Consider the following 25733-nt stretch of genomic DNA (forward strand, 5'->3'; position numbering starts at 1 on the left):
GACATTTTAATATGCTATCTGTATCATATAAATACATCTATATCATATATATGTGTGTGTGTGTGTTCTCAACATTACTTTTAATAGGAATTATGAAAACCAACATACAAGATTCCATACTTAGTAAATGGCACACCTAGGCTTTATAAACTCTGGATAGTCTGATCACAAAATCTACAATGATTCCATTACACTATGATCCTGTATAAATATGTGACAACCTGAACACGTATTTCCTTGCCTTCCTTTTTGCTTAGTATTAACCTTGACTCCAGCTTCTGAGCTTTCATTCGTCTTTGAGGGAATATGGGATGTCATTTGTAAATGTATGCACGTGTGTGTGTGTGTGTGTGTGTGTGTGTGTGTGTGTGTGTTTAACTCTCCTAACCACCAGTATCCCCATCTGCAATTTGGATAAACCAGGGCCCTGAAAAGTAGGCCTGAAAAGCATTTTGCTGTTTATTTGCTTATAGTTTTTGGTGCATTTATTTGTATTTAGTGTAACTCTGTATGAACCCAGAAAAATACTGGTTAGAAATGGTTCTCCTGTCCTGAGCTTAGAACAGTTCTCGGAGTTCTCAGAGCTCTTTGACATCAGTCTTGGCAATGATTTCTTGGATTTGACACCAAAAGCAAAAAAAAAAAAAAAAAAAAAAACTAAAAAGCTTCTATATAGCAAGGGAAACCATCTATAGAATGAAAAGGCAACCTACAGAATGAAAATGAAAGAAATCAGAGAGTAGAAAAGTAGTTGTCAGAGGCTGGAGGAAATAGAGAAAGGTTGGTAAAAGGGTACAAACTTTCAGTTGTAAGATGAATAATCCTGAGCATGTAAAAATGTATAACATAGTCACTGTCATGCAGGGTGTCAGGCGAGGAATCTGGTCCCGCTCACCACATAAGAACGCAGGACATGGTGAGGCCAAAAAGGAATACAGAGCCATAGAGAGGGGAGTGAAACCACTATAGTCTCGCTGGCAGCGGAGTTGGAGACACAGGAAGCAGGTGCCACACTATCCACAACCTGCTGTCCACTTTTCTCTGCCAACCAATCTCACTTACTAACTGCAATCCGCCATGCTAACTGCAATCCACTCTTGTTAACTTAGCCACCATCTTCTTGCTAGCCCCCATTTGCTGCTAGCGTAGCCACAGCGGTTATATTAGTGGCCAATGTCTCACTGGTTACAGCTGACGGCCAACTAGCCACAGCTGATGGCCATCCAATCACAGTTGATGGCCATTTACTACCTGAGCCAGCACCTTTCCATGTGAGGCCGAGAGCCTGGAAACTGCACTCCTGGCTCTGTCCCCACACTCCACCCAGGGTCTCACCTCACAATCTATGCGACAAGCGTCTTCCCCAAGGGGCTCTGTGCAAGGAGCCTGGGGATGAATGCAACATCCTGGACACAGCCAGGCTCTCTGGACACAGCCAGGGTTTTTCAGGGCACCACCAGGCCTTCTGGGCACAGCCAGACTTCCTGAGCTTCTTAGGGTACCACCAGTCTCCCTGGACACATCCAGGGCCTCTCAGGGCACTGCCATTCTCTATAGACCTCTCAGGGTACCATGCTGGAACAATAGTGACTCACAGTCAAGGTGCTTACCTATTCTCAATGGCCGCCGTTCAAGACACAAAAGCAAACATCTGCCAGTTCCACTACACGGTGGTATATTCCAAAATACTCAAGTGGTCCATTAAATTAGGGAGGCAAGGCAATTCCCCATAGTCCATAGTCATTTGCCAGAGCTATGCATTGGCCCCACAACGTGGGCCCCTCCGCAGGCGAGGGCTCCAAGTCCTCCCCAACCTGGGGGTGAGGCCCTCAGCAAGAACTTCCCAACCCACAGGGCCACAACAACCTTCGCTTTCTCTGTCCTCTGCTGGTTGGGGAACCTTCCACGTCTTCCCACCCCTCCACGGGGGTCCAGCTCTCCAGCAGCTGCTCCTCCCGGTCTTCCTGTGACTGAGTGTTCATACGCACAAACTGCTCCACTGCCCTTCAGAGGGCTTTGGCAGGAACCGTACCCTGCTGGCTGCGCCATGTATTATGCAAGGTGTCATGCGGGGTCTCTCGTCCCGCTCCCCACATAAGAACACAGGATATGGTGAGGGCAAAAAGGAACACTCACGGAGCCATAGGTCAGGGAGTCATACCAATCCGCTGTGCTATTTCTTGCTAGCCCCCATTTTCTGCTAGCGTAGCCACAGCAGTTATATTAGTGGCCAGTGGCTCACTGGTTACAGCTGACGGCCAACTAGCCACAGCTGATGGTCATCCAATCACAGGTGATGGCCATTTACTACCAGATCCAGCACCTTTCCACGTGAGGCGGAGAGCCTAGAAACTACACTCCTGGCTCTGTCCCCACAGTGACCATAGTGATAACACTGCATTGTATAATTGTCATTTGCTAGGATGTTCTCACCAACAAATAAATGAATGAAAGAATAAATAAATAAATAAGTAAATGTGAGATGATGGATATGTTAACTAACTAGATGGGAGGATTCTTTCACAATATATATATCTATATCAAATTATCACTGTGTACACTTTAAATATCTTACAAAATTGTTTGTCAATTATACCTCAGTAAAGCTTAAGAATAAAAGACAATTAGCAAGCTCCAAGAGTCTGGATGTTTGCACCCATTTAAAATCACACTCTGCATTGTGCAGACCTTCTGCACAGACCGGCGTGAATTTGGTGAGAAAACCATACCACAAACTGACAAAAGAGCAATAAGATGATCACAATTGAGATACTAAAATACAGACTTCCATTAATTTCCAGGTCCCACACAAGCTCTCCAGCCTCTGTTAGCTCTAACATGAGTGCATCACCAAGGAAAAACCTTCCTTTGCCTTTCGTAATCACCTGAGTCCCCCAGAACACACTGAGCAGGATGGATGCTTGACACAGCACACAGCTGAACTTCTTAAAGTGAGCTTAATGTGAACAGGGAAACAAAAGAATGAGAGGGAGAGAGGGATGGAGGGAAGGGAGGGAGGGAGGGAAGGAGAGAGGGGGGAAGGAAGGAAGGAAGGAAAGAAGGAAGGAAGGAAGGAAGGAAGGAAGGAAGGAAGGAAGGAAGGAAGGAAGGAAGGAAGGAAGGAAGGAAGGAAGGAAGGAAGGAAGAAAGAAAGGGGAGGGAAGAAGGGAGGGAGAGAAAGGATAGGAATGAGAGAGAGGGAGAGAGAAAGAGAGGACGGTAGAAAGAAAAGGAAAGGGAAAAGAAGAGAAGAGAGGAGAGGAGAGGAGAGGAGAGGAGAGGAGAGGAGAGGAGAGGAGAGGAGAGGAGAGGAGAGGAGAGGAGAGGAGAGAAGAGAAGAGAAAAGAGAAAAAAAAATTTAGAGCAGGAGTTCTCAAAGTGCCGTCCAGGGCTAGCACATCTGTGCCAACTGTGAACTTGTTACAAATACAAATTACAGATATCAGACCCCAGCCATATCTACAGAATCAGAAACTTAAGGGGGTGAGAGGCAGTGGGGCAGGCGGCAATTTGTGTTTCAATAGGACTTCCAGGCAATTCTGATTGCGCCGCAGTGCGAAAATCACTAGTGTTGAGTATGAGCAGCATGTAATTTAACTTTTGATAGTAGCTTACGTTTGTAACATATTGGTAACTTTTACATTTCTCTTTTTCTAAATAGAAAAATGTTGGTTGTAAACAACTTAAGAATGTTGCTTTAAAAAATTCACTGACCTGGTTCTAATCAGGATATTTTATATCCTTACTAGATCTTCTTTGTTATTTAAGGATCATCTTCCAGAGAAGTGTCCTCTGCAAATGACAACCTGTTTCAGTGACTTCAATTTTAATCAAGCTTCTTTCTGTATGTTAAATTTAAATTAATCTTTTGTGATATTTTTTTTAGTGTATTTCTACTTGAACTGTCATTGTCTCATTTTTAATTTTACAATTCATTTTAAAATAGGCATGCAGAAGTATAGATATTATAAGTATAAATTCAGAATGTTCTAACTTTGGCTTAACTTTATTCGGAAAAATTATCAAAATTTTTGACTCAAATTATGGTTTGATAGTTATCACCATTGGCGTAAGGGGAAATGGAGACATGCCAATTGGTTTAGAATTTCATTCTGATGCCCTTTCTAATTTTTTGTATAATTTCCCAGAAAGATATTTAGCCAATCATAACATACATTTTCTGGGGTGTCTGCCTGGCTCAGAATATCATTCTTCAATAATCATCACTCTTATTTGAGCTTAGTTACTCTACATAGCCAGACTATGTTGGATTCTTTCTCTCAGAGGTTGGGAATCTGGATTCAAAGATGTGAGCCAGTCTCTGCTAGATACTGGAGCTGAGAATTCAGGAACTGTGGGGTATAGAAAAGAAAATAAAACCAGCTATGAGAAGAGGCAATAGCCTGAACATGCCAAGAAAATCCTGGTCTAGAAAACATGGAGAGAATAAGTACGAGCAATTGCTATAATTCCTCGCGTTTTTCTGGCTCTTGATGGGATTTTCTATATCACCTAAAAGAACTTCTTGCCTTTGGTTTCCTTAAAATGAACCTTTATTCCATTGGGAAGCCATCCCCCCTTTTTTTTCTTTAACCAAGTTTGAACGAAATCTGTTATTTGTAACTCAAAGTACCTTGATAAATATGACAACCAATGAAGAAATATCCTGCTCCGTTTAAATGGCAGGAAAGACATGTGAGTGACCCTGAAGTAAATCCGAAATTGCTATAGTGATCAAACCATTACTTAATAGTGTAAAGTGATTTACACTAAAGTTATTTATACTGCACTGGGAAAGTTATTTATAATGTCCTGTGCTAAAAAATGAATCCAATTTTTTAAGCATCCCTTCAGTTATAAAGAAAGTAGCAAACATCTCATTTCTTTATCAATAAGGAGGATGGTTAGGAAGAAGGGGAGCTTTGTGTTAACCAAATGGGTTTTCTTTAGAGCTCTCAGCAAGTGTGGAAAAGGACCGTGGACTTTGATCAGAAACACTAAGTTTTGAATTCTGGCTTCATCACTTACTACCTCTGTTACCTAACATAGTGTTTTTCTTTCTTTATCGTTTCTTCTGCAAAATGAGGATGAGGATGGTAAAGTCTCCTTTGTAACACTGTGAGCATTACAAAGGGTCTAAATCACAGCTGGTTCTCCAGTGGGAGCCGTCATCACTTCCTGCTGTTCTCCCAGCTTCTCTGGCCTTGGTGACATTATAAAAGCAGGGAAAGGGAAATCTGTAAACATTAGTCATTAAAGAAGTCTGTTTCTTAGACTACTCAGATTTTTACTTTTAGTTTACTGTTATTGCCACCCTGTGGATTTCTTCGGTAATGAAACAGCCTGAGACGTTAAAATGGGGCTTCCTGTTTCTTTAGTACATTGCAATTATCATTGGGAGAACCCTTTTCTCAGTGCTGGTCTGTAAAGTTAAATGTAGTGCTGACAGCATGAATGAGACTAATGATTAATCTGCTCTCCTCCATAGATCTCCCTTGTCCCCAGTTCTCAAATATAAAAACTGAATCCCAAATAATTTGAATTTCAAGGCTGGCCAGTAGTAAATCCAAGAAGAGAATTTAGGGCTCCTGACTTCCAATTGAACACACTTCCCACTTACACAATTGGATAATAGGTGCTTGTATTTACATTAGCTGGCGGCTATTTTTTCATGATTTACTTATTTTATAGGCAGTAGTCAACTGGTCAATTAATTTAACTTATAGCACTGCATTTACGTGTGAGCTTGCTCTCTTCTAGTCTATTTCCTGGAGGTTGCCAATTTTCTTCATTTAGAAGCATTTTCTTACTATTTTTTGTGGAAGTATTGGGTGATAGTTTAAGAGCCTGTCCCTAGTCGCTGAAGGTTTCTTGCGAATTTCCACCTTTGTGTATTTCTTCCCACTACCTGAACTATCCCTTCACTTCTCTGATATTTGCGACACCCTATTTTTCTAGGCAAATTCAAGTTCCGCCTAATTCTCCTGAGCCTTTCAGACCACAATGCTCATGCTACCTCTGTGGGGCTCATATCACTGACTTATGTAAGTTATTTTAACATGTATATCATTGTTTGTTTAGCTAGAAAATGATTTCTTTGAAAGCAAAGACTATGTTTTAAGAGTATCACTAAGAGCCCTTGAGTTCCTAATATATACATACATGATTAATGTGTATTGTGAGTATCCCTGCTTTCATTTCCCCTTCCTGTCACATTTCCATTATTCCAAGCAAGTAGAAAACAACAACAAACAAACAAAACTACGACCCATATAAGTAGTAACAGATTATTGCTTTTTGTTTCTACTGGTTTTCACTTGTGGCAACCTGTTTCCTCATTTGTGTGTAGTGTGTGTGTGTGTGTGTGTGTGTGTGTGTGTATGTGTGTGTGATTTCCCCCCTAACTTTCAGTTCAAGCAACTTATCTACGGGTATTCTTTGGGAATCTGTGTTCCAGTTGCTTTCCTCTACTGAAGTTGTCTGTTTTACTTCTTAGAGGCAATTGATGGTATCACCTTAAAACAAATTCTCAGGTTGAGATTTTGAGCACTAAATATTGCAAATGCGTTTGATGGTTAGTTTGTGGTTATGAATTCTTAGTGAAGATTATTTTCACTCTCTCCCCTCATTTCCAAGGTTGAAAACGATCATAAATTTGTTTTTCCCTTTTCTGAGGAAAGTTTTTTGTTTGTTCATTTATTTTTTAAATTTGTTTGTAATTCACCACGACAATGAGAGTACAGCCTTCTTGTATTCCAGGTGTGTATATGTATGTGTATGGGTGGTTGGTGGGGGATTGGGGGGTGGGAGGGTCCATTAGTAGCCTCCATCTTCACTAATGAGTTTTCATTAGTGAACCTGAGTACTCCGTTTTCTGTCTGTCATTTTCCCTCATGGACTGTAAAATAGAAGCTCAGAATTATCCTGGATGGGCAGATTCCTTTAAGGCAGGCCCCAATTTCAGACTGACTTCACTCCCTGGATTTGCTTTTATTAATACTTTGTTTTGTTAAATCTCAAAGCATTTCCTTTGATTTTTGCTAGCTCAGCCATGCAAAAATTTTTCTTTTTAAATTATATCTAGAGTTCTCAGTTATTTGAATTTGGAAAGTTGTCTTTGGTGTGCTTAATGATCACTTACTTAATCTCTTAGATACAATTTAGAATCAATTTGTAAATTCCACAGAAAAATTCTGTTATGATGTTGGCTTGGGATTTCATTGAAGAATTCAGGAAGACTTAATATCTTTACAACAGTTATTTTTCTCATTCTTAAACATGGCTTATCATCCCATTTATTTTCATCTTCAGCATGTCCTTTAGTAACATTTATATTTTTCTTTTAAAGCTTTTATATTGAAGATTTATAAACCTCTTTTTAAAATTGGTCATTGTTGTATAAATAGCTAAGACTTACATTGTACTTACTATGTGCTAGGCATTATTTTAAATTCTTTAGTGATTTTTTAACTGGTGAACTTGTTTATTAACTTGAATTGTCTGTCACTTGACTTGTCTTGAAAATTCTAAGCTCTTGAAATCTAATTTTCTCTACAATAGTTTGAGGGTAGTACTATAATAACGTACAGATGAGAAAATAAGAGATGGGGCCATTAAACAATTTTCAAAAGTGACACAATTAGCTTCTCACCTGTAGTTATTGACACTTTGCTCGCTTTCTTTTCAATATCTGTGCCTTTTATTTGTTTATTTGTTTTTTCTTATTGCTGTTTTATTTGGTGCCTCTCTTTAATGAAATTATGTCTCCCCTGTGTGTTTTGTTAGTCTTGATTGCAGGCTTATATTTGCATTTGAGAACACCTTTTTCCCTGACTGCAGACAATTTTTAAATTTACTATTGCTTGACTCCAATATTGAAGTGGAGACAGTTGGAATCTACTAATACAGAATCTTACAGTCATTCCTATAAGGATTTTTCCATTCCTTTTGGGTGTTACCAGCCACCTGGAACACTGTATTTTCTCTGTGACCTAGTTATTCATGCTAACTTCTCCAGTCTGGAAGCAGATGTTGAAGTGTTTACTGCTTAACTGTGTGTGTGTGTGTGTGTGTGTGTGTGTGTGTGTGTGTGTGGTGAGAGAGAGAGAGAGAGAGAGAGAGAGAGAGAGAGAATGTTTATGTTTAAGTAGGAGGTGTGGAAGCAGGGCCAACCTGCCTAACTGCTTTACATTCCATCTCTAAGCAGTCACCCTAATGATTGTCATTGACTTCCTATTTCTCTTCATTTTCATTAATTATGAGTCAGAAGAGTCTTTAAGAACCAATCTTGCTCATATAAGCCATTTTATCTGGTGTCTTTGAGCCAAATGTCCTTCCTCGATTTAATCCTGTTAGATTTCTATCTTTTAGACATATATAAAACTTCCAGTTTTCTAATGATATTCTTTCTTTTTTCTAGTGTGATTCAAGATTTATTCCTTATTTTTCAATTCATTTCCAAGGAGTTGTTGTGAGATCAGGTTTATTGCATTTGCCCATTCTCTTACTAGTTTCCACTTAATACTCATTAATTGTTTTTCTTATTTCTAGCTATTTCTTACTGGCTTAATTGCTAGTAAAACATATATTAACAATACCATTAATGAAAGAATGTTTATATTCAGCAATCTCTGATTAGTACATAGATCAGAAAAACACTGAATTGAATAAAAATAAATAATTGTCATAGGCCTACATAAATTGATATTATCTTGCATTTCCCAAAACATTCATATCACCAGATTTTCTCCACAATCTGAGATAATTATTATAATTTCAAGTTAAGAAAAACATGTCCAAAGATTAACTGAGATTTACACTCTTAGTATACAACAGAGACAGACTCAATGTCATGGCTAGCATAGCTGTAAAAAGCACAAAATTTACAGCCCGGTAGTCTGGATTCAAATTTCACCTTAGTTATCAACTGGTTGTGTCATCTTTGAAAATTATTTAATTGCCCCATCTCTTAGTATCTCATCTGCAATGTTAATTATAGTACTGCCCTCAAAATACTGCAGTGAAGATTAGATTTAAAGAGCTTAGAACTGTTCTAATCACATAATATGCACATAATAAATAGTAATTGTATTATTATTATTATTATTATTATCACTATAATTTGAACTCACATCCAGCATCTTTTACTACATTATATCATTGTATGTAAAGTCAATTTTAAAGGTCCTTTTAAATTTAGGGATAAGGTCAGAAAAGTAAATAGTACTCTCTGAAAGTACGATATACACAAACACACACATCCACACATATATCAAAATATTGCCTAACTGTTCAGTGGTAGCTCAACCTAGTGCTTTCTAGGTTCTAGACAATACAAAATATGTCAGGAAAATAGTGCTCGACAGGAAAGATACTCTCATCTCCCACTGAGCTTACCTACCAGAAGAGGAGACAGATGATCCTAAAACAAAGTCATTACAATTGTACTCAGGGTTTTAAAGCAAGAAATCATTTGGCAATGTACTGCTCAAAAGACAAGTACTCAAGTTCAATTACAATGACTAGGCTTTTTTATCTCCCTGAAGGCATGTCTGGGAAAATAATTGCTTCTTAAACTGTTATAAAACTTTATGGCAGACTATCCATGGCTTCTATTAAAATAATTGAGAACAGAACTTTATCATTTTTATCTTGTACTATTCAAGTGAGGGAAACAAAGAACCTGATAGGTAGACTCACTCAGGTCTTTGAAGACAGGTAGCTATTGTGAAGAGAGGGGCAGGGTTCTCTGGTTGCTGTTGTTGCAAGGTTCTGGGGGGAGATGACTAAAACAGAACAAATATGTATCAGTGGGTTCATGGATTGTAAGTAGTATGTTAGGAAATGACTATGGTCTGGATGTTTGTGTCGCCCCACCCAAATTCATCTGTTGAAATCCTAATGCCAAAGATGATAGAAATAGGAGGTGGGACATTTGGGAGGTGCTTAGGTCACAAGAGTAGAGCCTACACGAATGGAATTAGTGTTCTTTTGTGTGCATGTGTGTGATTATTTTTTGAATTAGTTTCAGGTGTACAAAACAACATAATGATTAGACATTAACACCCCTCAAAAAGTGATAACCCCCAAGTTTACTACCCCTCTGACATTATACATAGCCATTACACTACCACTGACTAAGTGGAATTAGTGTTCTTATAAAAGAGACCCCACAGAGTTTCCTCGACTCTTCCACCATGTGAGGACACAACAAGAGGTTGGCAATCTACAGCCCTGAGGAAGGCCCTCCCGCAACCATGCTGGCACCCTGGTCTTAAACTTCTAGCCTCCAGAACTGTGAGAAATACATCTCTGTTGTCTGTAAGTTACCCAGTCTGTGGTATTTTGGTAAAGCAGCCCAAATAGCACAAAGACACATCAAAAGTAAAAATTTCCTATGTATTGATTAGAGATTGCTGAATACAAATTTTTTCCTAACCTGTATCGTTAATCTATGTTTTACTCGCAGTTGAGCCAATAAGAAATAGCCTCCAGTTTCTCCACTATATCCTGACTGCCCTAGGCACATTTCTAGGTATTTGGAGCATGTTAGTGAGCAAAACAGATAAAGATCTCTGACCTCAAAGCACTTAACATAAGTCAACAGAAAAGACCCACAGTTCTCCACCTACCCTGTCTTTGTGGAAAGAGATGAAAAAGGAGCAAGAGCCTGCTTCTGATAACAGAACTAAGGGCAAACTGAAGATAAGCCAGCTCCAATGAAGGGAAAAGACATCTGAGATGACTCGCTTGTTTCAGTGAATTTTGTGGACCTGACCTATCTTCACAGCTTACCCCTTTACAAGTATTTATACTTGTGGGTTCAAGTATATTTGCAGACAGGTATATTGTTCAAGCAGTCACTAACTAACCATCCCAAGCATCACAGGCCATCTGTCCTGGCAGACTATGCAGGGCATGTGAAGAGGATGGCTGATTTTTCCAGAGGAATGTTATGGAGCAATGGGAGTTGAAGCTAGTATAATGGATCAGGAAGGGAAAGATTGTTAAGGTAGTATTTTTAGAGGACAGCGTGAGATTTAGTGACTGTAGATGTCATTAAAACAGTCATCCAGGATCCTACCACTCAGATTTTTGCCTCAGGTTTCCTGACTAAAGAGCTTATATGGAAAAAGAAGTGGACAAGAGAAAAAAGCGTACTGCAGTAGAGATGCATTTAACACAAAGTTAAGAATCAAAGTCAGAACACTGAAAAATCTGTGTTGATAGAGTTACCCATGATAATCCTGTAATTGCCCCACGTTAAAGTACTTACCACATGTTTTTGATTTTCCCAACTATATATCAGGTTCTATACCCTCTGTTAGTCAATGTTTTTAGTGCCTTTAGTTAGTGCTTCAAACTTTCTCTCAAGAATATTGACAAATCCATCATCACTCACAAGTCTGGTGACATGAACCATGCATTTCTTTTCCTCTTTCTTTTTCTTTCTATCTCAAAAATCCTTTGAATCAAATGCATATTATTTCCTTAGGTTTACTAATATACATTGACTCCTTTCAGCTTGATTGTACTTCGTATAAGTGATGATCAATATATGTATATACAATATCACAATAAGTTAAATGTGTATATAGAAAGCTTTCTTTGTAATATTTGAAATTATCTAGGTAAGTACTGGGTAATGCAGGAGTGTTTGGTATAAACTAGATGAGAAGTACAGAGGTCTAATTGAGGCCTCTGACTCTTTAGCTCTCTCTCCAAAAGGCTGAGCTCAAGAGGGGACCTTGCCTACTTATTGACCCAGTCAAATGATGGGGACAGAAGAGAATGATCAATCTGCCTGAAGAGAGTCAGCCCAGCTAGGATTTACTCCAAGAAATAGATGTTAATAGAGTGTACTTTTGTGATTCTAAAAAAGCAAATCTTCCCCTAAAATATCTCCCAGTGAATATCCTACTACCCTTGGGTCTGAACAGGAAGGTTAGCAAATCCTCCTCTCCCACGAGGGAGCAGAAAAGGATGTGGTGGGCAGAGGGGAGAAAGGGTGAGAGAAAGCATTAGAAACAAGGTAAAAAGAACAAAAATATATGGAAAAGGGTAAATAAGCCTCTCTCTCCATAAGTCCCCACTGCAAACCCACTGTCTTGTAATTACAAAATAAACCCAAAGTTTACAATGAAACATACCACCCAAGAAAAAATATGTCTCCAATTATTAATTTTTCAAGGAAAATTTTCCATGCCTTATAATTAAAATCCTACAAAAATCTAAATTCAAATATACTCTGAACAGAAGATGTCATCTTCTGTTCATCTTATTCAAGTTATTCAAATACCTAGTTAGATTCCATTTTCCTTTCTTTGTAACAGATCCTGAGTCCTCTTTCACTTGAGTAATTATAAGTTCTTGACTTTCCAACATTGATAAATATCCCCTGGTTTTCCACCCACACTTTCTTATATGTTCCAATTTTCAAAAAGCAAAATGGATAATTGCACATGAAAGAATATTACAAAAATATATCCATACTTAAGTTTAGAAAATTTGCCTCGAGCAATAACACTTAATGAGCAAAAGCAACATTCTCTCATTACCATGGCTAGCCACAAAGGTAGGGGAAAAAAAGAAAAACAAAAAAAGGAAAAATTATTGTTTTCAACTTAGACAATATCTACTAGATGTTCATAATCCACAAATTTTGAGCTAAAAATCAACTAGAAGAAATAACTGTTTCAAGAAGTTAATTGTGATTTCATGCCTTATCTGTATATTCTCTGTCAGAGGGTAAAATGTGAAACTCTGTCTTCTTTAAAATTTTATAAACATTGTCTATAGTTTACTGAAGGAATTTGCTCCATCAGCTTATGAGAAACCTCTGAATTTCCATTTCCTTTTTGAACCTCATGTTCCTAGCAACACCATATTAAATAGAGTATGAGTCCTTTTCGCAGTACTTTTTAAAAGCATGACATCCTTATTTGTATTATAATAGGTAAGTCTCAGCAACCTTTGCCTTCAGTCAAGTCTTCTCCTCCTAAAATGTGTTAGTCCCCAGCAGGAGTTGCAAATCTTTCAAGCTTATATTACAGTGTCTGTCACTGCTACCTCCTAGTGGAATTCTTTGTGCCTATAAATTCTGTCACCTAGAGGAGGCTTTTTTCTTACGCCCAAGTTCATTTCAGCTTGGAGAATTACTCTTCCCTTATTCTTTTAATCAAGTTATTTCTTTACTGAGGCTAACTTACATACACTATAGTGCATAGATTGTAATTCTATAGCTGATGAAATTTTACATATGAACATACTTGTGTAACTCCCTCCCGGGTTAAGATAAAGAACATTTCTGTCAGCTTATCCTTGAAATGAGCTCTTGGTGTTTGCAAGCAAAGTCAGTGTCTCCAGGTCAGGCAAGGAACAGTGTATCTCTTTCTCTGATCGCTCTTCTTTCCCCAGGCATGTTTTCTTCTAGCTTCTGAATTTTTCCGGCTATAAGTAACTTGCACAACTTCAAGAGCAGAAGAAATATCTCTGTCTTCCAACTCCTATCCTGAAGAAGTGGACTGGATCTCTACTGGTCTTTTTTTCTTTTTCTTTTTTTTTGGGGGAAAAAAAAGCTATCCTCTATTTTTTCTCAAGCATATCTAATTACTTATTTTAATTGCATTTCCATGATGACTAATGAAGTTGAGCATCCTTTCTTATGTTACTGGCCATCCGGATTTACTGTTTTACGACGTGCCTGTTCAAATCCTTTTCCTATTACTGTACAAGTTTTCTCACTTATCGATTTGAAGGAGTTCTTTCTAATTTCTGGATGCAAGCCCTTCTCAAAGCCCTTTTTTTTTTTTTTTTTATCATTCTATTAAATAACCAGTACTTCACTACAACACCGGATCCTTCTTCATCTTCACCATTTATAAAAGTTCACTAGGTCAGATAAGCTAATTTAACTTTCACAGTGAAAAATAAAAAGAAACAAAACAAAAAGCTGAAATAAAAATCCCTCTGCTATCAAAGCCATGTTCTATCCAAAATGTAACACATAAACATTGCACATAACTTTTGAAATTAAGCCTTGTAATTATATCATGAAGAATTAATGATAGATGATCAGAGAATTGCACCATAATGAAGGTTGTTCATTTTAGAATACAGAAGAGTGAGGAATCTATGTACTTATATGTCATAAGGATGAATAAATATATCAGAGTCAGCATAAAGGAATATATCCATATAAGGCAAGAAAATAGACCACAAAATGCTATTGCATTATTCATTCATATCTTTGGTACTAAGTTTCTTCATTCAAAGAAGAAATATGACTTCCTAGAAATAAGACTTTAGACCTTTAGATTAAGTAGTTGTTTTAAACAACAACAAAAACTGGGCAGACACATTAGGAAGCTCAACATATCTAATTTAAATGGATTGGCCTCAATGAAAAGAACTGTATTTGTTCTTAAAATTCTGGTCTTTTTAGGCACCACATCTTCTTAATCAGCAAAAATAATGACAGTCTGTTTACTTTCTAATTTTGTTGGAGGAATATGGTGGTTGGCTTTGAAGATACTCTCAGAAGCTCTGTGTGGTCTAAGTATAAAGTGAGGAAACTACAAGATGAAAAGGCTAATTAACTCTTTTATGTAGGGACAGGAGCCTAACACAGATCATCAACTCAGTAAAGTTTGAATGTTCTTTTAGAACATTCCTCTCTGATTTAGAAATATCAGATAGCCTTGCTGTTTTTCTTGCTGTTCCACCTAGTGGTATTGATTTTTGCACTTTAACCTTTCCTGACATGGCTCTCTCCTGTCCATTGCAACAACCTAGGGAAATCTGAATGAGAAGACTTTTCTAAATCCTGAGTTAGAAAACTTTCATAATGAGGAAGCATTGCATATCGAGAATGAGGCTGTTAATCAATCATAAATAATCCGTGACAGTAAAATACTAAAGATAATATAAGGATGCTGTGACTTTGACTCTTTAGTCTCATATTTTGGGACACTTGTAGGACTCAATTCAATGTCCAGAAATAGGTAACATTTAGCCGATTATTGCTGTATACACACCAATTCTCAGAGGGTTGTGATGGAGACTTACCATTTTTAAATGAAAGACAAAGTTAATAAACCTTTGAATTCAAGGGAGCACTCAGGTAGGGCCAAAAGCCCCCAAAGTCATCTATAGTAACACCTATTTCCAACTGTCATAAACATATATGACACATAGAAAGAAAGCAATCTTGGCAGTTGAGACCCGTTTTAGTTCTGATTCTTTTCCCATAACGAGTAATATGAACATGGAAAAGTCATTAAAACACTCTGGGGTTTTCTCCACTTTCTTCACCTTAACATGAAAAATTTGGGAAAAATATTCTCTGGTAGTATTTTAGTTTTATCATTTTAAGATAAAATGTAGATGTGTAAAGTTGATTAATAAAAATCTAGGTTTTAAAGGAGAAAATGAAAGAGCTTTATCTAGTGGGAGATAATTGGTTTTAATTATTTCATAGGTACATTTATTCACATATACCAGACACAAATTAATATTGTTTTATAAACACAATACAAATGATAGAAAGTCAGTCTAAAAGACATGTTTGATTATCCATGGATAAAACCTGCTGCTCTTTCTCAAATTCAAACCACTAGATGGCGTCCTTGAAACGGCCCTTGAATAGCATTTCAGAAGATGGAGTTTCGAGGGTTGAGATTAGAAATGGAAGATTCCAATCCCCATAAACATCCATAGGAATCAAGGTCTTCTTTTGTAGTTCAAGGCACTTCAAACTGGTCTTGGATAAATAGGGTTCTAAGCTAAGCTGATGATTTCCTCCTCCTTCTATTACTGGTTTTCTTATTCTCTTTATAGTGTTTTCAAGTTAACTAAACAGCTTCTTTAATTTTCTAAACTAAAATTCAAACAACCTTTTATCCAAATTGTGAGTGGCTCAGGGCAAAGAACCACAGTGTATTTACTTAGCATTTTTTCCAGAAAAGTAAGATGGATAGTCAATCATCTCAGGAAAGCCATGGTGATTTTAGCAGGAGGAGATGAAGTTCAACAAACCACAGATATCTCGTATGTTGTTTTTTTTATTATTGCAATTGATTACACTATATCTGTAGGCAATTCTGAACTTCAGTTACCTCACCCATTAAATGGGAAAAATTTCACCCAGATTTCACATTTTTTGCAATTATTAAATGACATAACAATGCCTTGTATATAACAGCTGCTTAATTAATGCCAGTTTTCTTTCCCTTTCCAGCTTGCTTTACATCCATTATTAAGTAATTCAAATACCCATCATAACCAAAATAAGAGCTAAGATGCTGAGGGTTTTGAAATCAGGCTGCCTCAGTATGATTCTTAGCTGTGTGACCTCGGAGAGGTTTTAGTGCTTTCATTTGCAAAATGGGAATAATAATAATACATATGAGATTTTTATAGGGATTGAATGAGATAAGCTTATAAAATGTGTAACACAATGCATGCCACACGTGAATTCTCAATAAATGTTATCACTTAAAACAGCAAAGAACATGAAAAGATTGAAATAGATATTTGGATTAAGCTTTAAGGTATCTGTAGAAATTCACCTAAAGGGCCATATCAACATAAAAATGCAGGATTTAACAAAAGACACTCCTGGAACCACAGTGTGGAATTGGTCCATGTTTATAACTGTTGCTCTGTTGACTGCCTGATAAGACTGTATGTAACTTTATGTAACTTGCAAAAATACTGTCATGTTCAGCTGGTCACTGCTCCCTAAAGACACTCTGCTCACCCTGCAGTGTGCCCCTGTGCCCTACCACAAGCTGTCCATCTCACACCTAAGACTATACTGCTCTCAACTCTCTCCTTGACACTGACTATCCTATTTGTTTTCTAATTCCCGCCCTCCGCTTGTCTAAAAGTTAAAAATAAAAAGACAGTTGATTGCAATGTTACCTCTTCACTGGGTTAGCTCTGATTCTTCTCTGCCAATGCCTCCAGCCACCCAACACATTATCTCCACTGCCATGATTTCCCGCTCTTGTTTCAACTTTCTTCTTGGCTTTCTTAGCAACTCAGCTCCTTCCTCTCCCACCCACCCCACACGTTCCTTATATATAGTTATATGCTGTCAGTCGGAAGTAACAACCCTCTCTTTCATCCAACCTTAGATACCCAAAGGGAAGGCTTGATGCATTCTAAGGAACATTCCCATCATTATCACCGTCTTCCTTGTCACTGATACTTATCGAACATTCACGATATGCCAAGAAAAGCACTTTATTTGTGTAATTTCTCAATTCACACAAAGTGTCATGAGTTAGTTAATACTATTACTTGTTTGTAGATAAAAAGAATGAGGCTTAGAGAGGTTAATTAGTTTTCCAAATTACACAACTCATAAATGATGAAGACAGACTTTGAAACACATCTGACTTCAGGACCCAAACATTTAATTTAACCCCTGTATGTATTGTATTCCTTAGAACTAAAGGAAAGTTTTCTTTTTTAGGTGCACTCTTTCAATCAAGCATTTTCCTACTGCCTATAAAACAGTCTCTCTCTTTTTTTTAAATTGTCCATAGAAAAATTGATAAAGTAGCAGTTTCCTTAAAGTAGCAGTTCCTTAAAACCTTGGTTCAGACTTCTAGCACGTGACATAAACATGTTTTCAGAGAGCATTTAGTTTAGTTCTTTCAGTTATTGCTTAAGGTCAAAGAGATAATAAATGAAGAAGTGAAGTCCTGAGTTCATGGAAATCATTAGATTTGATCTTTCACGTTAGTGCAAGAAAACCAACTTTTTTTTTTTAACTCCCTAAGTTCCTTTCACTGAAGCCAGTTTGTCTCAAATTTGCTTCCAAAGTGCCATCCTCCTCAAGTGACCAACTCACCATTTCCAATATTTTGCTAAGGGAATCCAATGTTACAAATCTTATCTTCACTTTTTATCAATTTTTAAGGGTAAATTAGATAAGTATATTAACGTGGGTATTTTCTTTATAGACTCTTGACCTGCTACTATTACTGAACTGACAAATCAGAAAGTTCTTTTTAGATCCTCCCCCAAAGTAGTTCTGTATCATCAAGCAATCACATATGTCTGTTTTTAATCTCTCTCTTTTTTTTTTATCATCACAGTTAAGGGAGAGAGCAGAAGCCATATTATCATTTGACAAATTTGATAACATAAAACACAGTAAGATTGGTGATAAAATCATATAGAGGAAATGTTCTGGTTGAAGCAATCCCTCAGGTAAAAGACTGGAACCTTTCCTATATAGGAGCAAAGCATATTTCCTTGTATGAACACTATAAGTGAGAAACCTCAAATTTCTCCAGAAGAAAGGACAATGTAACTCTGATTTTAAAAATGCATTCCTTATTTCTTGTAGCTACTCTGTTGGCTTTGAGCACAGCCCAGCAAAAACTTCAAGACCAAGAGTGGTAAGTCCAGTATGGTAACAGGTATGGTAAAGTTTTGATGAGCACACATAGTTTATCCTCATTTTTTGGGGGGAAGGGGACTTTCCTTTTTCCTAAAGCAAACAGAGAACAAGAGGTGACAGAATTAGATTAATATATCATGCCCAATTCCAAAAAAGCAACTCACTAGTAACAATTTACTCAACAGATAACTTATAAACCATGACTTTTGTTCTTTAAGTCTATTGATCCTTCTATCAATGATTTAAGATGTCTATTATTCTAATCACTAGTACAAAATAAGAACCAATACAGAAGTTTCTCTTCTCCCCTCCTAAGAATTGTGCCCTATAATTCGTGCCCTATATGGTACTGAAATTTTAGGGAGAGATTTTATTTATTTTGAATAGTATTTCTAATAGGTAATTGTGACTTTGGTCAATAAAAATAGCTTTATACAATCGTAAATAATTAATTCGATCCAATCACTTTTATACAATTTCAGAAATATAGCCTTCTTCAATCTAATGACTTTAAATTAGGATGTATTTATACAGAGGATACAAAAGAAATATGTGATTGTCCTCAAGGAACAGACATTTTTCATGGGAGTGTAAGACTTGAATACATATAGTAAGGCAGCATATATATAAATAAGTACTAAATTCAACGTTTTGCTGCTGGACTGTATTATACAAACAAATGATATGCATCCCCATGTACCTGAAACACGAAGACAATTATTAAGTTGTTAGGATCAAATAAAAAGAGATTAAAAAGGACCAGATGAAATGAGCAAGAGTATACTTGATTGGGTGACTCTTTCATAGCAATATTTGCAGTTTTTATAGTATGTGTGCTATCAGAATGAATATGAAAAAAATAGTGCTGGAATAGATTGACAACTAACTAATGTATTACTCAAAACTCTCTACCTTATGAATTCCACTATTTTAAAAGGTCATACCATTTTTTTAAACATAGAAACAAAGTGATATAATATAAAAGTTAACCCACTTTACAAGTTAACCTCAGGCATCACTATATTCAATTAAATTTTAAAATTATATATTTAGGTCTTATAACCCACTTTTTGATTCTTACTACTTTACCTCAATTCCTTTTTGTGTATTGCATTGTTTATTTGGCCTTATATTTTCTTTTACTGTTATGTATTACTCAAAAAGAAATTTAAAATCGGAAGCCATGTTAAGAAAAAAATCAAAGAACCGTGAAAATGGTTGCAATTGTATCTAGAAATATAATGATGTAGAGAGATGGTATAAAAGTTGTACTAACAATGACCACAGTGTGGCACTCTAGTATCATGCATGACATCATAAAACTACATCTAGAAGCATAATCACAATGCAGTAAAAACTAGCTCAAATTGTTGTAGGTTCTTCCCTCCGAGGAAGTCATAACAAGAAACCATGGTTTAAGCATTGTACTTAGTTGTTTGATTTTTCCCTGACTCATATCTAGTTTTACTTTTCTTTTAGCAACGGCTCTCTTCCTAGTCAAACCTCCTTTATCTAAAAAGAAAACCTAATACTACCTCATCCTCAAACTAGTTCTGTATTAGCTCACTAACTTCTTGAACAAATATTCTTCAATTTTAGAATCCACTTTGTAAGTACTCTTCAACCAATAGCAGTCTGGTTTCCAGTGCCGTCTTTTGAAAGTAGCTTTCAAGGAGCCTCAAAATGAGTTTGTATTTCACACTATTATTCATTTTCTCCTTTTGGAAACTCTTTTCTGTTTTGGTTTGATGATATTATTCTCTTCTAAATTAGTTCTTACTGTTCGTTTGTTTGTATTTAATCATTTTACTAGTTCTTTCTCTGCCAATGGTTGCATGCTCCAGATTTTTGCAACCAAAAGGTCTGTCAACCAGGAAGTCTTATATATTACAGAAGTCCAGAGAATATGTTTTTATCCATCCTTTACTTCAAGTTTAAGGGACTCAATCCAGTTAATATTGATTTCAGAAGATAATGGGTTTTGGAGACTGAATGTCCTATCCTCGAGTTCCATCCTTGATTTAAGTTTTTTGTCCCTAACGCTCAGAGTACAAGATATAGAGGGTAGAGAGCCCCCCCCACCCCCGAATCTTCTTTCTCAGGCTCATCCACAGCCCTCAGTGTTTTTTAACTTTTTCACTGATCCCCACTTGTGTCGTTCTATTTCTGGTCTCCGTGAGTGGGCATTTGCTGCCCTTTTAGTTTCTGCTGTTGAATGGAGGGAGAAAAGGGCTTTGGATCCTACATGTGGAGGTGGTCAGAGACTATGAAGAGAAAAGCAACTCAAAGTGAGGTGTTATCTTAGGTCACATTTTTTTAAAAGCCAAGCCTGAAAGGGAAATGTTTTCAAAATATTTATGGAGGAGTTTTCCTGGGAATGGAGTGGATGAGGAAAGCAGGGTAGGGCAGGAGGTAAGCAACAAGGTGGTCTTACTGGGAAATTAGCTTACTCTGACCCACAGAGAAAGCTCTGGAGCATCAAGTGCTCCCCTGAGTTAGTGCCACCCCAGGCCAAGAGATCAGCCTTTTGTACCCTTCTATCAGAGAGTTGCTGCTCAAGGCAGTTATCTGGAGAAGGGGGCAGCTGTGAGTGTTAGCAGCCAATACTCACAAATGGATGGTGGGGCACGGGTCACAGAGGGGTTCAAGGAAGAGCACCCACAACATTCACACTGCCTGTTACCTTCAGCTGGAGGATCTGAGAGTAAGCATGTCATACTTTTTCACCACAAAGATTAATCCTTGCCACGACGCTGGGCCTAGGTACGTATCTGTCTTTGTCTCAGTATTGAGTCACATTACAAAGACCTATTCAAGTATGGAAAACAAAAAGTAGCAACTGTACAGAGGAGAAACTTGGCAGATACCACCTTAACCCAGTGATCAAGTTAATGTCATGAATAAGAGACATGGCGCTAACTAGTGCAAGCAGAAGGGCATTTCACCTCCATGGTAGCCTCAAAAAATCCACAACTATAGTCTAATCATAAGAAAGCATCAGATAAACACAAATTGGGGAACATTCTAAGTACAAAAATACCTGACCCGTACTCTCCTGCAGTATCCGGATCATGAAAGATAGGGAAAGACAGAGGAACTCTCACAGATTAGAGACTAAAGAGGTGACAACTTAATGCAGTATGTAATCTTGCATTGGATCGTGGAATCGAAAAGGAACATCAGTGGAAAAACTAGAGAAATCTGAATGAAGTCTGTAGTTTAGTTAAGAGCATTATGCCGATGTTAATTTCTTAGGTTTTTATCATCATACTATGGTTATTTAAGAGAGAAGAGAGCTAGGTAAGGGTGCACAGGCACACTCTACACTGTCTTTATAACTCAGGGATGTCCAAACTGCGGCCGGTGGGCCAATTGCAGCCCACGATCCATTTTTTATTGGCCCGCAGCAAATTCCAAAAATACATTTAGTTTACTTAAATGAACCAGGTGAGGCAATACTCAAGGCAATACTCGAGTGAGTGGCCCAGCTGTTTGTGTATTTTACCGCATGTGGCCCTTGGTGAAAAACTTTGAAAAAAGTTTGGACACCCCTGTACTATTCTGAAATTTAAAATTATTCCAAAATTTAAAGTTTTGTTTTAAATCCCTATTCTATTTCCTTAGACTCAGAAGTATGGCATTAGGACAGTGGAGAAGAAAAATCTTGTATATATGCATGAAATAATATTCCTTATGGACAATGACAAATAAATAACATAAAAGAGTAAATTCTTTATAGCTTCTATATTACATATTCAGTGAGGTGAATTATCAAAATTAAGGAGACTGATAAAAGAAAATTCTATAACATGTATAACTCTTTCATAAAAAGGATTGTAATCTGCTTCCAAACTTTATATTCCAATTCTGTTACTCTCCCTATCAAAGAAAACTAATGTTTATAGAGAAAAAAGAAAGTGAGTTTTAAGTTAAATTTAATACCTAGTTGAGTCTATAATTCTATCATTTTTCTTCCTTTTCTCTTTAGAAAATTAATTCTATGACCAAGTCAGTTTAATTTTTTTTATTTTCTATATTAAAAATTGTTTTTCACTCTTTTTTCTTGTGTGAGTGTTTCTATTCTATGGTATAATGACCAACGGGATTACTATTTTCATACATTAAATTTTATTTTTTATATTGTCAAAATGCCATAGAATTATTACAAAAATGTATAATGCTTCCTGGCATTTATTAATTACTGATCATATTTACTTGCATTTTAATAAACAATTTGTAACCTAATTGACCTCATAGAAAGAAGGAGCATTATTCCTGTTATGCTGGTAAAAGTTTGATCAGTGCTTCTTGAATGGCAGTAAGTGTGAATAAACAAGATTTACAGTGGGCAAAAACTTCTGAAAACAACAGATTTATGTAATTATTTATAACCAGAATTAAAGAATCAAAGACTTGGGATTGCAAGGAATTTTTAGGGACCTCCTTTCCTGTCTTAATTATTCTCTTCAGCAATCCTTTGTCTAATATAGCATGTATTTTACTAATGTATCCTTTTTATTATATATTACATATTTTTATTATATATTTCACCTACTCCATGAAAAAAAGGACTTTTGTTTGTTCTGTTCACTATATAATGCCAATACTAACAACTCTAGCATATGCAATTAATTTCAATAAATATTTTTAGAAATTAATAAATGAGTAAAAAAATGAATTAATGCTATCTACACCTGGTGCTCATACACAATTTAGATTTCCCATATATTTCAAGTAAACCTACATTTGAACATTTCTAGTGATTAAAAAATATATATATGTACAGAAATATTTTGTTAATCCTATGTAGAAGTGCAATAAAATTCTAATAAAATAGATAAGCATAAATTGAAACATCTTTCCTTATTGTGTAGTTTCTTGCCTCCAATTTATTTCAAATATATGTATTTCAAATATACATATATATTCTAAATGTATATAGTTTTTGAATATATATTTCCATATATGTATATAAATATTTCAAATATATATGTTCTAAATATATTATTACATATATATAACACTTATCATTTATATCAAAGTATTAGGTTGGAGCTGGTCTAACTAGCCAGTTTATAATTTCATTTCAAATATACTTGTGAGTGCTTTACAGTGCTTTTAAGATACGACTTAAGGAGAGAAATGAGCTAACAGAAGAGCATAATTAAGGAGACTATGGACATACGATTAAATCGCTTGTAGAAATAGAGAGAAAATAAAAATCTCAGTTACTTTTTTCTTTTACAGCTGAAGAGCAGCTGGGTGTATGTCGTGGATATACACAATCTTTTGAGACAAACTAACAAGAGTGACAGTCAAGACTCAAGTCAAACCAAATTTAGACCCCATCCTGGAAAACAGAACTCTAAGCTACAATCTAATCTTTACATTTATTGTTCTGGGGATCCTTGTACAAAATAAATAGATAATGACTGCAAAGTTACACTGAAAAGCTGTGGTACCCTTAGGTGTGGGCTGAGGTGTGCACACCTTCTTTGGTGACCATGGGATTTTCAATTCACCTCCACTAAGGCATAAGTATCAGACAACATGAACGCATCAGTTCTTTAACTCTTTCATCTTAAAATACCTTCTGTGTCTTTTGTTTTACATTCTTCTAACCCAGACTCATATTTTACATCCAATTTTAACTATAGTATAAAATTTACTTAGAATGGTCTAGAATTTAGGCCACTTTCTCCATGACATATATAAAGGCATGCCATCTTAGAAGAAATTTTTATGTATACTCCACCTGATTTTTTTCATTCATTCATTCATTCATCTTTCACTTACTCATTTATTCATTCAACTAACACTGATTGAATGCCCACAATATGCCAGGCACTGAGAACATAGTGATGGACAGATGCAACCACTTTACTTACATAGTTGATAATTTTAGCGACGTTCTTTATTCTTCACTAAACAACCTGGACTTTTCTTTATGTTCCCTACTGCTCCCCTTCCTTTTCTAAGCCACATAAATCCCACCCCATCTGAGAGTTTGAGGTCGGTTTTCAACTCTTGGTTGAATTATTGCCTTCTCTGTTTTTCCCCCCTAGATAATAAATAGAGAGATGTGTCCAGAAGCAGGTATTATTGAGCCTTTTTTTTATTTTAATGACTCATCTCTGCCAAAATATTACCCTCTCAAATGTTTTTCTTAAAATCTATGTGTCACTAAAACTCAACATCATGTATACTTGAGCTCTGTGTTCAACTGATTGTTTTAATTAGTTTTGAGTTCTAGGGTACCAGGAGTAACTGAATTGCAAAGCATATGGTTTCTGCTGCCCAGAAGGGGATCCTTGAGAACTAGTAGGGGATGCCCAAAGATTTTGTAGACTATGACCTCTAAGGTATTTGAGGATATTTTCAGCCCACACACACGTCAATTTCATCACTGAGCTGCCTGTAAATAATTCTGAAAGTTTAACAAGCTGTACACGTTTTTGTTTTGTCTTGTTATGTAATTGGTATTATTTTAATCTTTCATTTTATATTGATCTAATCTTTTAATGTTTGCTTTGGGAACTACATGGAAGAAGCCCAAGGGACTGACATTTATTAATTTGCTTAAGTTAAAGTGTGTAATAGACTTAGGAGATCCATGAAAGTCATTCCTTATAACGTCAACTTCAGTATAAGTTTTCCCCACTTGTGTAATTTGAAACATTAAGAAATATTTAATGAACACCTACCTTTTGCATAGGCATGCTCTATAATATGGCATAAAAGTGTATGGATCATGATAGTAACTTGTATGAACTCAGAGAACAAAGAGATCTCTGGTATAAACAATAGCTGACGAGACTGGCAAATGTTCTAATTTGTTTGCAGTGGGAAAGAATGAATTCTAGAAAGATGAATTTCACGTAAACGACAATTAGTATATTTCTTTTATGTGTTTTCAAGGAAAACTTTGAATTCTAAAATAATTATCTTTGGTTAATAGGGCATTAATAGGTATGTACCAGATAAGAAAACCAAAAGAAAAAAGAAAATTGTTTTTACTACAAGTTAGTGGCCAAACTTTGCTCAAGACTTGTATTCAGTGTACTTCTCTGCAGAGCTACAATGCTGATTTTGCTTTACTGAATCAATTAGGAAAGAGATCATTGCATTCATACAAAACTTACAAAAAGTAAAAGTGAGTGTATAGCTGAGGTGATGAGGTGAGGCTAATCTTGCTTCTAGTCCCTAATTGGCCCTAAACATAGTGGACCTTAGATGTTTTGAATATTGAAGGGTAGGTTGATGATAATGCTAGTGTAAAGTTTAAATTAGTTTAGCTATCAACTGAAATTTTATAAAA

General features: G+C 36.4%; 1 protein-coding gene across 1 annotated transcript in view; it reads left to right on the top strand.

Moving 5' to 3' along the window:
- The window catches only part of LOC308502071 (uncharacterized protein), a 42899-nt gene that overhangs the window by 1648 nt on the left and 15518 nt on the right, over positions 1-25733 (top strand). The window contains exon 2 of the mRNA XM_081059314.1: positions 18362-18413. The gene's annotated coding sequence lies outside the window, so the exon portion shown is untranslated. The remainder of the gene's footprint in view (positions 1-18361; positions 18414-25733) is intronic.

Source organism: Rhinolophus hipposideros, assembly GCF_964194185.1.
Source record: "Rhinolophus hipposideros genome assembly, chromosome: 9".
NCBI classification, from domain to species: domain Eukaryota; kingdom Metazoa; phylum Chordata; class Mammalia; order Chiroptera; family Rhinolophidae; genus Rhinolophus; species Rhinolophus hipposideros.